Here is a 15,617-nt window from a genome sequence, read left to right as displayed (position 1 = left end):
GACCACATGGAGGAGATGGTCGCAGCAGTCATCCCTGAGGAGATCGTCACAGGGATTCAAGGACAGGACATCGCAGACTACCAGGAGACAACGCACATGCAGGGTAAGTCGCATGGGGAATTAAAATGCAATAATGTCATCTACAACCGGGGGGGGGGATACCGACCACTAAATGCATGGAAGTCATCTAATACATGGAGTGGCATGGGTAAAGGGACACGGGGGGGCATGGCCCGTTCTGAGAAGACCTGGGGCACACCATTACACAACACCAACAACAGTCCCATGGGGGCATGCTGTCATGCCAACGATGGAGCAAAGGGAAAGCCACGCAAGGAGGGAAGGCCACTACGTCATACTGACATCCCAGCACACGTCAGCCAACATACCCCCTATTAGCAATCCTCTAGCCATACCGACAACTGGAATGTAACTGCGACAACAGTTGCCACTACCACCTCTGCTCTGTGTGCAGCTCAAGTAGCCAATGGCAGTAACCTCCCCATGGATCATGCACACCTAAATTAGGGGGTGAGGATGACAACTGCAACAATCCCCAGAAACAAGACAAAGGCCCCAGTACTCTCAAATGTCAATGCCCATAGTTGTCGCAAACATCAGCCAATGTAAACAACAATAGGAGCTACACAGCACTAAGGATACACCCATGCTGCATATGTCAGGGTCCATCCTGTGCCTGGGTAACAAGGCAACATCCCAAATGTCATACTGCTCTGACAACAGCATTGAGGAGGGGACACATGTAACTGGTCACTGAAATACACCTGCACAGTCAAAGGATGAAATAGGACACTGATACGACTATCAGGGCAATCCAATGTAACACACATTCCTCAACATCAGCAGGACACAGTAACAATGTCATCATCCATATCGGATCATAACATTGCCATGCATAGGATATGCCACATGTCAATTACATTTAAGTGGATGTGAATGATCAGAGATTGGGGCAGGTCCAGATTGTTAAGTGTGCTGCCAGGGCCATCAGTACACCCACAGCCAGTGAAAGGTCTCACCATGAGAGTGGATGTACACGGAGGGTCGAGTAGGAAATGAAGGTGGCAATTCTCTATTTGGCATAAATCAACACCTAGAGGCGATGAGGCTGACAAGTCTGATAACTCAATAACATACAAGTGACACACAGGTGGGCCATAGGCCAGGAAGAATGCCCATCGGAAGGACTGGAGAAATTAACACAAAACAAGATCACAAAGTGAATTCATCAAAAGGCAGGCGCGTCACATCAAAATTGCCACAACACAGACACACTGATTGTACCCTGTTTCATTGCAGAGAAAGATGGATCTCCTGCCGATATGCCTGTCCCAGATTTCCCTTATGACATGGATGACGAGCAGATAAACATTCCCCAGGAGACTATTCAAAAGGTCCTTGAAACCCTCCAGACCCCACCTTCAGTCACAAGGAGGAGCACAGAACAAGCAGCCATGGCAGAGGATCCACCCACCACCCCAATTGTAAGACCTGCCAGCTCCAATACAGCTGAGGACTCTGACGACACTGGCACCAACTTTGAGAGAACTGTAGTTGGAGTACAGCGGGAGCTGGCCAAGGAGGTGCAGGTGGGGATGCAAACTATGGCAGCCAGTCTTGAGGTGGTGTGTTCGTGCATGATGTAATTTGCAGATCAGGCAGCAGCTATGCAAGCCCTAACATCCATACTGCATGGACTACAAGAAACTGTCAAGGAATTCACCACTGCAGTAAGGTAGTTGCCACAACACTTTGCACGCCAAACCTTCCACTGCATGCACGAATGCAATCATGACTCCCTCAGGGCGACCTGGCTGCCTACCATCGTGATGTGGCTGCTATTCTCAAGAACCAGCAGACCCTCCTTGCTGCAGTACTGCCCTTAAGACTTTCACAGGGAGCAGCGACCGAGATGTCTGACTCTACGTCTTCTAACACTGAGGTGTGTGTTGCCCCTTCACAACCAACAACAACAAGGACAAAGCAGGCAACACACACATCAGAAGAAGAAGACATGAAACAGATCACATTCCCAAGGAAAATTACCCGAAAGCACTAGTCCCTGCTACATTGCCCACGTTTACCTAGGTCCTGCGCATTGTAACTTGCCAGTCTTGCAACAACTTTACTCGAGCACTGTTCTGCAAACCACTGTATATCTTGTCACCCAGCCCAGTGATTGTCTCTCTCCTACTCATTGCCAAATCCTGTTCCTCTGCACTGTCTGAAACATCAACCCCAGCATGTCAAAAGCATTTCCGTAACCCCTTGTGTTGGATCCCAATTTAAAATGTCACTATAACGGACTCACAATCATGGACAATGTACAGCTAGCACTACAGCACGTTTCAATAAATAGCACTTACACAACAAATCTGTCTCTGGGTAATGTGACATATCAACTGTGAAGTAGATAACTGAAATGTGCCTACTGTCAAATTACGTAGCTTGTCAATGCAACTGTCCTGATAATATGTAGTCAGAGAATTCTGCACAGTGCCCATGATTGCATCATACTCTGCCCTTCCTGAGGGACAAATCGGATGAAGTGAGAAACCATACACCACCATGCTGTGTTGGACAGAAGAATGCTTCCTCAGGGGATAACTAAGTCATCAAATAGTGGTCACAAAATGTTGTAAACATGCAAAAATAACACTAATCTAAGTAAACACTAAAAAAACTGCACAAATGAAGGTGTCTGAGATAACATAAAAATAGGTAACCATGCCGAACTGTGTCACAAATGATTTATGAGGGTCATGAAGACAAGAATACAAGATTGCCAATGAGAACTCATCTTATAAGGGTGTGCATGATCATTACACTGCAGTCAGACCTAAAAGTGTTTCCCCAATATCAAGTCTGGAAGCACTGTTAGTGACTTTGAAAACACACTTATCAACAGAAACACATTGGGATACATATTAACTGTGATTGGTATTTGCAACAAAGGGTTGACACTTTGCAAGGTACCTCTGGGCTAGCTGCCAATCGTACAGCTCAGTTGGGATTTGTTTGTAGCATAGGACACAGATGTTATAGTACCAAATTGATGTACACGGAATCCAAACCCACGATCAAGTACCATTCAACACATACTATTAAGGGGTAACCAAATATTTATTAAATGCTAACCACAGATGAGGAAACTGAGGGAAAAATCTTACCTACCCTAATCTACCCTGACTACTCATTACCCACAACTGACCCTAACTAACCTAAGCTACACTTACTTATCACATGTAACTAAACGTTCTAAACATCTCCCCCCACCCCCTTATGATACGGGACACATAGAGGACAACACATACTAACCTAAACACATACTATACTATCCTATACAAATATATATTTTTTTGGTATTTTTTTTAAAGTTTTTTTTTTTAAACACACAACAATCCCAACATAGAACCCACACACTTAATAAGTAAAAATATAAAGAATGAGGACCCCCCCACACACTAACACTAACTAAACTAACAGTCTATACTAACCTAACACTAAGCCCCCTAAGCCCACTAACTATAAGAACAAGGAAAGAGGAGGGAGGGGAGGGAATCATGTCCATCAAAAAATGTGTCTAGAGGTTGGCCCTCCAGAGGGTCCTCTTATTGGACTTCACCCGCCGGTTAATGTGCCGCACATCCCGGCTCAGGTGGCTCAACTTGCGCAGCACTTTGTCCATCTTATGTTCCATTCGTTTGAAGGCTGCAGGGTCAACAGATGTAGCAGTGGCAGTCTGGGTACCGGTGGAGGAGGTCTGTGTGGGTGTGGTGCCAGGCCTAGTGGGCTGTCCTGCACCGGTGGCAATGCTGGGGCCAGGAAGTCCAGCAGATGTTGGACCAACAGTGGCAGCTGTGGGTGGGGCCACCTGGCTCTGATTCGTGGTTGTGCTGATGGTGGCTGTGGTGGGCAAAGTAGGCCAACCCTGTGGGAAGGCTCTCCATGCCCCCGAGGCCCGTTCATGGCGATATCGCCGGCCCATCCTCCGGAACCCCGACTCCACCAGCAGGATGTGCTGATATCGCATGGCCCGGCGCTGAAATTCACGGACCTGGTCTGGAGTCATGTTAGCAGCTGTGAAGACAAATGCAGATATTCTACATTAGTAACTGCATTGTGTTAAATGGCACAGCAAGTTAATCTGACATTAAATCTACTGTACTTGTAACAGCTCATATCGCAATACAGAGCATTGAATGTCCCTGAGGAAGTATGTGGCAGGCCAGACTACAAAGGTCACATCGCACAAAGCACATCCATAACCTACAAGATGGGTAATAACTGGCTTTGACTTGCAATCTGAGTTTTGACAGTTCTCATCTAAGAATCATGCTGCATATCCTCCGCCAAGACCTGGGCTACAAATGTCAGTGTACGGAAAGCAAAACTAAAGCCACATGGTCTGCAAGTTGTAACTGGACTTGCCAGTATAGTACCAAGTGCCAAACCTGAGTGTGTATACTAGTATGCAACCAAACCGTCACTTATTCACATGTATGTGTAACATACTCGTAGCATCAGTACTAGGTACCCCATTCACAAACCCATGGCCGTGTTTGAGGGGGGGTGGATACACAACTCTAATTTGCCAACAACATGTACACCGAGGAGTGTATAGGAAACTCCACACATGTTTGTCTCTACAGACACACCACAGGTAAGGTCTATCTACAATTAGGAGTCAGCAAACCCTAGAGCACTCATAGGGTCAGACATGTCAGGAAATGCAGAACTTGGTACACAACATATACTTCCAGTGAGGCCTGACTTACATCAGACACAGAGTTGCTAGAACACCCATGATCATGAATTGCATGCACACCTAGGCCATTGCACTCAGGTTCCACAGACTTGTTGCACCACATGTGGAAGTACATGTTCTACCTACTGTTTCAAAATAACGCAGGTAAATAGGGAAGCAGATGTCTATTGGTAAGCTATTAGCTGTACCAATCTTAGAGAATGTGGGTCTGACAGGCTGACTAAATTGGGGCTGACTTCCATTGCGACTCTTGGTGATACAAGTGTCATACACATGACTATGCCCTGTACTCACAGTGGGGCCTACAGGGATGTCCTACAATCCCTACATGATACCATTGGATACGCATTGGCAAACTCAAAACATCTGATAACTGCATTCCCACTCATGGAACAAGAAAAAAGCTTGCCCAACGCATCACACCTTGCTATGCGTCGAACTCACACGAGTCCATAACCAGCAAACACAACACATAACAGACATATCAACACTTACTGGAGTGGTAGGGGTCCTCAAATGCCGCCACCTCTCCCACAGTGTAGGGTGCCGGTCCACCTGTAAGGTATGGAAGGAAGAAATGTGCTCAAAATCTGTGCACAGTGCAGCAATTTCATTAACATTTACAATGTGTAGGCTTAATAATGAAATGGCAGCCATTCAGACATGATTGTACTGCATCTGATATATCACGGCCAACTTGTACATAGCATGGGTCTCCTGTGACAGTTACACACATATCTGCACACATACATTGGCCCTAACTATCATGTGGTTGCAAACATGCCCCATAATTGGTGAGCACTAAAAAATATGGAGTGTAATCGTCTCATCATGTGCATCCAAGAGAGGCATCCAAAGCCTGGTTACTTGAGGACTACATTACCAGTCAAACATGCCTTGTGGCCATGACACATTTATTGCACATAGGCCCAATGTACAGAGGGAGGGGCAGGGACTTTTGTAAGCCATCCTGTTGTTACTGTATAGTCAATTGATGTGGCCCAGCTATGGTGATTTGCACCAATCATGGAGATGTGAGGCCATGTGCATACACTTTGACTGCCATCGATATTTGGATTGTGGCTGAACTAATTCCAACAAACATCTTAAGATGTTAGCTAAGGTCACTTTACACCTTTTCACAATGTTTTCAAATCAAGAACTGACATGTATGCAAAAATATCAAGGAACACAATAATCCCACACATTCATAGTACTTCTGTGAACGCTTTCCTTCCACACTCACCAGACTCACATGAAACATATGTCTGAGCCACTTTGCTATTATCAATTGACGTGAAGGCAGCACTCATTTTCAGCATCATGTAGTGATTCTAAAATCAGTCTAGCAATTGAGTCAACATAGTTGGGCTAAATGTTGGTACATCTGTACTTCTCTGTCAATAGTACCCTATATAGACATGATTGGCTCATATTTTGTTAGCTGTTCTGACAAAAAGGCCGCACCAATTTCCTTCTTGGAAAAGTAACCTGTAAGTTTGCTGAGCACGTGCTACCTGACAGCTAGCAATTGTGATCCTTGCCATAGAGCATCAATGATCCCCTTATATTTCCCCAGCATTACACACAGTCAGCAAGTTAGCTGGCAGACATTGCACTAATCCCCTGATGTCACTACAGAGCATTTAATTGTGCACATTAACATAATTTGTACTCACCAACAGTGCCACCAATCATGATTCCCAGGTGGTCCAAGAGATCCTGCTCCCCGGTGATGAGGTCAGCCCACCGGTGCTTCAGCTGGTGGTCACTCCTCTGGCTGGCATACACACGCTGCAGGTGATGCAGCACCTTTCCCCACCGGATTCTGGGCGCCTCTGTCAGATTCCCCTGTATCACCCTGCCCCCTGCCTGGATCATGAGCAGCAAGAAATGTGTCACCAGCCAGATGAAGCCCCCCAACTCCTCTTCCACCATCCTGCCAAGACGTGGCCTACCAGACATACTTATAAGTGATATGGAAGAGGGGTAAAAGAAATAGAAAGGGGAAAAGGGGGAAAGTAGGGGTACAAAGACAGAAAAAAAGTAAACCTAAACACTAAAAGAGCCCAACTATCCCCAAAGTAACACTACCTACAACAAACTCCCACAAACAAGAAAAACACAAGATAAATGGACAAATGTAGACAAAACACTGTAGTACAGTATACACAAACAATATTTATTTCACAAATTGCCAATATAGATAGCACACAGGACAAAAACAGCACAAAATCTCAGGACAACACTCTCTACACAGCCACACAGTCTAGAAGGATCATAGACTGCAAAGTGAAAGTGAAAGTACACCCACTGTACATGATCTATAAACAGGATATCCTATTACATCACTTCCTGTATGAAAAGTCCAGCCTTTTTCACGTTATGCTTCATTTTTTGTGTAACAAAACTGTATTTGAGTCTTTTTTTTGACGCACAGATGTGAATATTAGCCCGCATCCACATAATGATCCATGGACTGTACAAATATCTGGATGCCGGATAAATTTCACTCCTGTGCGTAAAAAAAAATGACGCAAATACAGTTTTGGTTGTCAAAAAATGACGCACAACGCTAGGGATGTCAAAATTACAGTGCATTAACTGGTTTGGGGCATTTGTACTTGTTTTTTGGTTATTTTACATTTGGAACACATCAGAGATTGGCTAATTGAAGACAGTATGGTGTTGATGGTGTATGTTCACATGTGTGACATCATACTGCAGCGGAACATGATCCACTACACCCTTCACAGTATTTTTACAGTTGGCTGACGCAATAGATGGTCATAAGTGTGGCCTACATATACGTGTTGCACAAATTGTGCATGTTTGGCATAAGGAGAGGATAGCAATGTGACGCACATATGTACAATACCTAAATGCCTTTGGCTCAAATTGTGTGCTTTCACAACTAATGTGTTGGTTGACCAAGTGTGTGTGTATCACATGAAGCATAATTGTACATATGGTTGTATGAATGTGACGTCCATGTGTCCAATCCTTAGATGCAAGTCATATTGAAAATGAACGAGGGCATGTGTTAGTCATACATGTAACAACACCTGTAAAGTGTACTTCCTAGTTTTAGGGTCACGTAGACACCACATGTGACATAGCATGCACCAGATGGATGGCAGACACTTGTTCATGTCAATGGTCCACATTTTCTACATCCTATGTCCTAGAGTATTGGTAAGAGCTTCCTAGGCACTAGTTGATGAATCCCACAGTGAGTCATACACATGCATTGAGGAAGTGGGTACCATGTTGTTTGCACAGACAGACAAGGGTCAATCTCATATGTATGATGACACCACAGTTGAGGCCATAGAAGTAAGCCCCAACTATCAAGTGGCTGTTGTGGACCAGCATACAAGACAACACGTGTCCACATATTTCCAGTGATCAATTGCACATAGGTGTCTTGTTCATGTGTGTGGTCCAATGATGATCCTGTAGATTGTTTGGGGTGTAATTTGTCACAGTTTGGTCCAGGACTCATCATGACTCAGTGGCAGCTATTCCTGTATCTACTGAGTATCCTTGGTTGATCACTGTGAGTAAAGTAGATGCGGACCTGTGAACCAACATGTGGATGGTCCCACCCTGTCACTAAAGACGTGTAATGAGACAGTCAACAGGGCAACCTTGGTGTGCTGAGTGAGATAATGTCTCAGGTGTCATGTTCCGGCAGGTGTCATTACAACATTTGTACACAGGATGGCCTCTGCAGTTCCCACTGCATCTGGGAACATCATAGCCTCTGTGCTGATTATTCTCGCAGCTATTCACCACACACGGCCCATCACTATGTTGTGCGCACTGGGATGCTGTTTGTGAACTGTTATGGTCCTGACATTTGTGTATTATTCATGGACATTATCAGAGGTTGCTGGTTGTGCTGAAAGCCCCGTACCCAATCCCTGCCTACGGCCCTGGGACACTGTCACACTTTGTTATTCATGCATAAATGCAACCCAGACAAGGGATGGGCCATGAATTTTGCTTTTCCAAGAGGATGTAACTCAAATGGTACAGTTAAAAGGCAGATGATGCTATACAATGTATTTGGGTATGCATGGAAGAAGCCCATGCCCAATGACCCCTGATGAATGAGAGGTTTGCTAACGCAAGTGAGGTACATATGTAGACACAGGGATACTTTAGTGTGACGCACAGACAGTTGCAAGTCAGGCTGACAGAATGCAAGGTGATTCAGGATCCAGTTACTTGACAAGTTACATAATCACTGGTTTGACTGAGACTGTTTTTAGGACAAACTAGACAGTTGACATGTCCAACTGTGTACGTCCTGTGTTTTTGAAGGTGACAAATGAACCCAAGGGCTGTGTTACATGGCTTAATTAGTATCAATGCTTGACGGTGTATTTGACATAATGGCAACTCCTATGCTGTTCCAGGCATCATCAGGGGCAGTGCTTTTTGAAATGGGTGTTGTGCATGGAGGTGATCACAGGTGTGGGCTGCATCTGTTTCTCACCAGTCCTGTAGGTGAGACTTGCATTCTAAGGGCCAACAGACAATTTCACAAGGGGAAGCAAACTACATGTGCTAACAGGGCTTTGAAACTAGAAGACAGTGTATAAATTGACCTGACGTCCTTGCAGTCCCGATGTTCTATGACAATGGCATACTATAGGAAAGGGTGTAGCACACTGGTTTGCTAATGTTGGTCTGTGTGTGTAGAGGAGGTAATATCAGGGTACACATCTTAGTATTCCAGGGACCTCTTCCGACAGGTGGGTTGTGATCAGGTGCATGGGTGTGTCAGGAGTTAGGAAATGGGCTGACATGTACATGGAATGTCATGTGTGCAATGCATGTCATATGTGTGGCACTTGTGCTGTCTATGTTCTGCTTCTAGGGAACTCTAGTCACAGATAGTCCTTGCAAAGATTGGATGCAGTTGGACTTACTGCTGTCAAGGGTCTGGTCAGGCATTCCTGTTACTGATGACAAAGCACATTGACTGCCTCATGTATGAGGCTTGTTTTCCCCTTATTGAGTGATGGTGTCTTAGTTGTGTGCCATATGCTGCGTTGGACCTTGCTGTCAACATGTATGTGTGAAATAGTTGTGGTCCTCTGCTTTTGGCCTTCAAAGGCGATATGTACATGATATATGTCATTAAGAGTGTGTGTGTATGTGACCATTGTATGTTAGGCATCACATTAGCTCTGGGATGTTCCGTGCCCTACTCAGTATCTCAGCAATGCTCCATGAGGCAACACTCTTATTCTGATAAGTAGAGATGAAGGTGTGCAAAAAGGAATAACCAGACCATGATATGGTGATTAGAATAGGTGTATATTTCAATTCGTTAACTAATGTGGTGAAGGTGATCATATTCAGAAGAAATTATTTACAATCTGTTGCCACATGCGTATACCAGCGGCTGTGTTCTGTAGTTCCCCTTCCTGTTGCAGGCCAGCATCCTCCTCTTCCTCCTCTTCAGGCATGTGTGGCTCTGGTTCCAGGAGGGGAATGTTTCTTTTGATACAAATGTTGTGGAATATTGCACATGTGAGGATGATCCCACAGACCATCTTGGGGGAATATAGGAGGCTACCACCAGTGATGTCGAGGCAGCGGAACCTTGACTTGAGGATGCCGAAGGTCCGCTCGACAATGCTGCGTGTCCTCCTATGGGTGTTGTTGTATGCACGCTCTGCAGCAGTACTTGGGTTGCCAAATGGTGTCATAATCCATGGCTGGATGCCATACCCCTGATCAGCTGCATTAGAAAATGAATGGGATCATGTTGATGTAGCTGGCACTATTGAAAAGACCTTTCATGGCAGTAGTTGTCTTGTGTTGTCTGTGACTCTTTTGTGTACTAATGTGGCATCCTATGCTTTTAGGCTGTACCATCTGCAGTGTGTTGTTTTCTTGGCTGAACGAGGGTTTGTCTGCTAACCGTTTGTCAGCAGTATGTTTTGGGATTTGCAGTACAGTGTGCCCTCCCTAGCATTGTGACTTGTGATACAGGTGTCCGTGTGTCTTCACTGGGGGTGAGATGATAGTTCCATACATTGTTATAATTGAAAGTGTTGTTAACACATTCATATCAATGTAACTTGGACATCCCATACCTTGAAACTTATGCAATGGATTAATGTAAAGGTCATTGGGACACTTACAATTTGCAAGGTGACAATTAGGCAACCACACTCATTGACGTCTTAACATTAGGCTGTACAGTAATTTCCGATGTGTGACAGGTTCAATAGTGACTTAAGAAACATGACTAGCTGTGTCACGACCTCAGTGTGCTCCTGTTCACATGTTGCTGTTGTGGTGTATGTGTTGTGTGTCCTAGAGGGTGCTGTGCAGTGTGTATATAAGTAGGTTTTTGTACTTACCAACAAGTAGTCCATTGCCATTCCGTCCATCCTGGAAGTGTTCATTGATGGTGCAGTGACAGAAGATGTATGAGTCATGTACACTCCCAGGATATTTAGCCACAATGTTGGTGATCAATCCCTGGTGATCGTCTATGGCCTGCACGTTGATGGAATGTGTGTGCTTCCTGTTGTGGTAGAGGTGTTCAGTTGCAGCAGGTGGCACAAGGCGTACATGTGTGCAGTCGATTGCACCAAGGACGTGTGGGAAGCCACTAATGAGGTAGAACCCCTGTTTAGTTTCCTGCTGCTTCTGCAGTGTGTTCGGGAAGCAGATGTGGCGGGTGTCAGTCGAATGATGGCATCCGGTACTTTGGGCAAAAAGGCGGAGAATGATGGTTATGATATTCCGCCAACCAGGGCACCAGTTGTTTGGAAAGAGCCACTTGCCAGCATATGAAGTACGGCAAGCAGCTTTGTTTCTGTTGGGATGGTGCGGGTGTCACCAAAGTGGGGGCCAACTGCTTTTCAATGTTGCGCAGCAGCTGCTGAATGGCCTGCCAGTTCAACCGGTACCTCTGGATTATGTTGTGTTCCCTGAGGCCCTGAAGGGTGGTTCTTGGGCGGAATATCCTCTCCTGCCTTCTGCGCTGCCTTTGGGGTCCCTGCTGGTGTTGTAGCTGCTGTTGTTGCTGCTGGGCTCTGTGTGTGCGTGCACGCTGGATTAGTATCACTTCCATGGCTCCCTGTTGCTGCTCTGCTGCTCTGCTGTTTGTTCTGTGTGTTCTGATTAAATACAGGTGTGTTTGCCCCATTTTAACGCCTGCCCTGACCCAGGCGTTAATTTTTTACGCAAATCGGGCTGTGCGTCATTTTCTGCCTCTGCCTCCCGGCCGTGCGTCATTTTTGCCCGAAAGCATAAATACGACGCACGGCCCTTTAAGTCATTTTCTGGACGGGAACGCCTACCTTGCACATAATTAACGCAAGGTGGGTTGGCGCATCCAAAAAATGGCACAATGGAATTTTGTCGTCCGCGGGCTTGGGCATCAAAGTTTAAATACGGGGCAACGTTTGCGCTGATTGTGCGTCAAAATTTTTGACGCACAATCGGCGCAGACGGAGTATAAATATGCCCCTTAATGCTTGGGAGCGTGCTGCCCATGTTCGAGGAAAAGAGAGATACCAGGGTAGAACAAAGAAATGTATATGTACGTATGCAGATGCCAGATGGGATGATGAGCAGAAAAGATGGAGAACGGACAAGATAGAAGGGGTAAAGCTGTACCAACTCTTGTGGTTGAGGGAGACAGGGAAAAGACAATGGCTTGAAGACAAAAGAAGAAGAAATTGAAAGAGCATGATGGCATGAGTCTAGATAGTAATGACTCTGGAGAAAGTCTTTTGGATGTGTTATTGTCTGAATTTCCACCCCGTATAATAAAGTTAGGAGTGGAGTGGGAAACAATGGTTATGCCGGCAGTGGCAGAGCTACCTTTCCCACTCCCCAAGCTAAAATGACTTCTAGTCCTGTGGGACCCATTTCAGTTAATGTACCTTGTGAACCAAGATGGGAAGGTTTGAGAGAGTGTGTTTCAGTCAATTCCACTGTGAGTACTGTTGATGCTCACATAGTCCCAGTTACTATTGGCCCAGTAGTTTCTGTATATAAATCTGAAGGCTCTGGGAGAAATATGAATAATTTGGCTGTGACAAATGATAATACTGAAAGACAGAGCAGAGTTCTAAATAGCCCAATACTAGGGAATTTGTTCCTTTGATTCTAGTGCATGCTAGTACTCTGTGTATAGAAAGTGAAGATATAACTTTGAATATGTCACAATGCACTTAGATATGTTCCTGCCAGAAAATACCTACCCACACTATTCCTGTACGGGAACCACCTTTGGATTTGGGAAATGGTGCTCAGGGAAACCATTCCACACCTAAGATTCCTGTAATAACTCAATCTATTAGTACAAAGTAAACAAATGACAAATGGGTACAGTTTTTTATTGAAAGTACTCCAACAAAAGAGAGAACGAATACAGAAGTCATTCAGGGAACAATCCATCGACACCAAGAGAATGAACTAAGGATGTAACGAAGCTGACAATAGAATTGGACGCAATGATTGCTGGACTTCTTGGTTTAAAGGAATTGGAGACTTACCAAAAAGGTAGTCTTGCATTTATGTGCAGGGATATAACTAAATGAGCTGGCCAGGTTCATGATAAACTGACAGAATTGGCTCAAAAGTAGGAGGTAGAGTTAACTAAAAGTAAGGCTCTGGAAAGGAGCTATTGGGTGTGTTTCAGTGAGAAAGACATTGCTCATATGAGAACTCCAGGATTGAAAAACTCAAATCAAAGAACTAATTCAGAATATTAGGAAATTAATAATAGATGAGATGGATAGATGAGAGACTAAATGGGCGAAGAAGAAAGAGGTAAAGAAGCGTCTGAGTGAGCCACCTCCAGATGGAGCAGAGAAAGGTGTTACAACCTCCCTTTTGAGAGAAGTACCTGGTGGAGGTTTTTTTCATGTGCCATGGAGCAGAAGTGATCTTGCGTCATTTACCAATGATTTTGGAAAATTGTGACAGAAACCAGTGGAATGGTATCGACAGATAGAAAGGTTTGTAAAAATTTCACAGGTGTTGAGGATTGATTTGAATATGTTATTTGACATTGTTGTTACGAGTGATTTATGGACTGTGTGTAAATTAACTGTTGGATGGCCTGAGATGGAACCAACTAGATATACAATAACCAATAGTCCTTCACCGTTGGTGATGAAGATGTATCAAGAGGTGATGACTTTCCTGAAAGTGAAGGTGCCTCCACAAGGCGGTTATTGGGTTAAGATTGACAGGATGTTTCAAGTGTCAAAGGAGTCGATCCGTGCTTACTTTGGAAGGTTGTTGCAGGCATTTAAACAGTATATTGGTATGAAGACCTTAGAGGCTAAGATTATGGGACATTGTGTGTCAAGGTTTGTGACAGAGCTGGGGCCAGAGATAAATATGATGATGTAGCAACACTTGATTTGTTGGCAGATTAAGGCCCTCATTCTGATTCTGGCGGGCGGCGGAGGCCGCCCGCCAGAATTCAGCCCTCCATAATACCGCTCCGCGGTCAAAAGACCGCGGAGGGTATTATGAGTTTTTCCCTGGGCTGGCGGGCGGTCTCCAAAAGACCGCCCGCCAGCCCAGGGAAAAACTCCCTTCCCGCTATGAAGCCGGCTCGTAATCGAGCTGGCGGAGTGGGAAGGTGCGACGGGTGATACTGCACCCGTCGCGTATTTCACTGTCTGCTACGCAGACAGTGAAATACTAGCGGGGCCCTCTTACGGGGGCCCCTGCAGTGCCCATGCCACTGGCATGGGCACTGCAGGGGCCCCCAGGGGCCCCACGACAATCCTTACCGCCATCCTGTTCCTGGCGGGCGAGCCGCCAGGAACAGGATGGCGGTAAGGATTGTCAGAATCCCCTCGGCGGCGCAGCGAGCTGCGCCGCCTTGGAGGATTCTTAGGGGCAGTGGAAAACCGGCGGGAGACCGCCGGTTTTCCCTTTCTGACCGCGGCCAAAGCGCCGCGGTCAGAATGCCCAAGGGAGCACCGCCGGCCTGTCGGCGGTGCTCCCGCCCCCGTTGGCCCTGGCGGTTCTCTACCACCAGGGTCATAATGAGGCCCTAAGTCTATTGACAAAATCTTGTGCAATGCTAAGTACTTCCATGATGAGATAGAGATGAAGCAGAAAAAGCTCAAGGAAAAGTAAATGGTCACACAAATGAAAGCAGCTCAGAGAACTAGACAGATATCCTTTGCTGCAACAATTCAGGCACAATGCATGGTGTATGTCAGCAACCACACAATACAATGCAGGGTAAAGGTCAAGGAATCCCTGTAGACTGTGGTACCATAATGGATGTAAATAGTCTAAAAAGATCAACCTCTTTTCACATCTGCAGTAAGCTGGGACACCAGAAGCAGGAATGTCATTTAAATCCAGCTATTTAGGTCCAAAACGCAGGGTTTGTGCCTTCACAGAGTAATAATTCTAATCAGGCGCAGGGTGTTCAACGACCCAAGAGCCAAAATTGTAATGTACCCAAAGTCCAATAATGCAAGTACCTCAACCTCTGATGTCACAGCAAAATGCTGTTGGGTTGCGTCAGAATCTGAATCAAGATTTGAGAGTGAATGCAAGTTTGGCTCAGGATAACAGCCCATTCCAAGAATACCATTTGTTCAATTCAAATGAGGGAAATGGCTCTGATCAACCAGTCTGATGGTGCCTGAGAGGGGAGGAAGACTGCATACTTGGTGTACACCATAGTGAACCATTCATAGATAGTGAAGTGGATGGCTGCCCGTGTCATTTTTGGTTGATACTGCTGCTACCCATTCTACTCTAAGAAGAAACCTACTCCTGTGGGGAAAAACAATCCAAGTTGTAGGTG

This window comes from Pleurodeles waltl, chromosome 5 (assembly GCF_031143425.1).
Source record: "Pleurodeles waltl isolate 20211129_DDA chromosome 5, aPleWal1.hap1.20221129, whole genome shotgun sequence".
Classification (NCBI taxonomy): domain Eukaryota; kingdom Metazoa; phylum Chordata; class Amphibia; order Caudata; family Salamandridae; genus Pleurodeles; species Pleurodeles waltl.
The sequence above is the reverse complement of the archived record's forward strand: the minus strand, read 5'-3'. Positions refer to the sequence as shown.